The sequence below is a fragment of the Tupaia chinensis genome, unplaced genomic scaffold (assembly GCF_000334495.1).
Source record: "Tupaia chinensis unplaced genomic scaffold, TupChi_1.0 Scaffold146837_1, whole genome shotgun sequence".
NCBI classification, from domain to species: domain Eukaryota; kingdom Metazoa; phylum Chordata; class Mammalia; order Scandentia; family Tupaiidae; genus Tupaia; species Tupaia belangeri.
In genome coordinates, this window is record NW_006206691.1 from 628,949 (window position 1) to 630,296 (window position 1,348).

A 1,348-nucleotide genomic window follows, 5' to 3' on the forward strand; every position below is an offset into this window, starting at 1 on the left:
AGGATAGAATTTGGGATGTTTAATATATAACTCTTATATTTCACACATGGGGGAAAAGGAGTAAAAGGAAAGTAGACAAATTTCATAAAGAATTAGCCAATGCTTGACCATTCTAAGGAAAATTCATGTAATTTTGTAGAAGTTGACAAGGAGACAGAGGTTTCCAATGGCCACTAACTAAAGAAAAAAAAAATCAACAAATCAAGAAAGATGAACAAAAGGAAAGTGAAAGCAAAACTAATGTGGGTGACTGTCCTAGGTATAGGACTAAGAATCTCATTAAACCCCTCAATCCTGGGCAAACCCTTGGTGGTCAAGTACTACATGAGAAGTTGAGAAAAGACAGCAGCTTCTAATAGCCAACTCAGTCTTAGCAAAGAAACACACTAAGCTAATTATCTGCTTAATATAAACAGGGAGCATTAATCCACCCACAAAGCCTTTTACCTAATGGCCAAACATACATTAAAAATTGTCCCCTCTTTTGGACAAAAGTGGAAAAGCTCTAAGTTCAGTAGGCAATTCCTTTTGCTCACAGTGATCTGGATGGGAAGAAAGGCGGTGTGAGAGTGAGACCCAGTGATTTAAATATAAAATCTCTCCTGCAAAGTCCTTTTCCAGCACTACTGAGAATATTTCAGCTTCTTCATTACAGCCTTAGATAGTACACACACACAAACACACACTTTTTTACTTTTTTGTTGTTTGTTTTGTTTAAATTTTTTTGTTTGTTTTAAAGAGTTTTTTTTTTTTGTAGTAGGTCGCATGCACGCGCCAGAGAGACAGAAAGTGATAAATCACCCCCTGAGGGGATGACTGCACTGCAATTCCTTCTCCATCCTCTTCGGGATTTTGGGGACTCATGCACATGTGTCTGGCATGAGTTTTAAGCCACAGGGTCCATTACTTGAACTATGGTCAACTACATAGGAATCCAGTGAAATAACAATTATGCCATCTGCTGGTCCTCACACACATTCTTTTAAAAATCTAAATAAAAATAAATGACATATTTGGCTCAGGAGTCACACATATCCAAAGGAATTAAACACTTTTCTTAATTATTCCAAATACATCTGTAAAGTGACATAAGATACTTTCTATGACTCCTTGTTCACTTCACTTTTTAGCTCTTAGAAAAATCATGAGCTGAAGCTGTGTCATATTTGTATCTTTCTTTAGCCAGAGAGTAAAGTTCTAAACTCAGTTCATACCTACCTCTGATAGGGCAGAACCAGTAGTAATTGCATGCACATGTTTTTTTTTTATTTCACTTTATTTATTTATTTGAATTTGATCAGAGAGGGAGAGAGAAATATATATATATATATATAAATACATATTATAT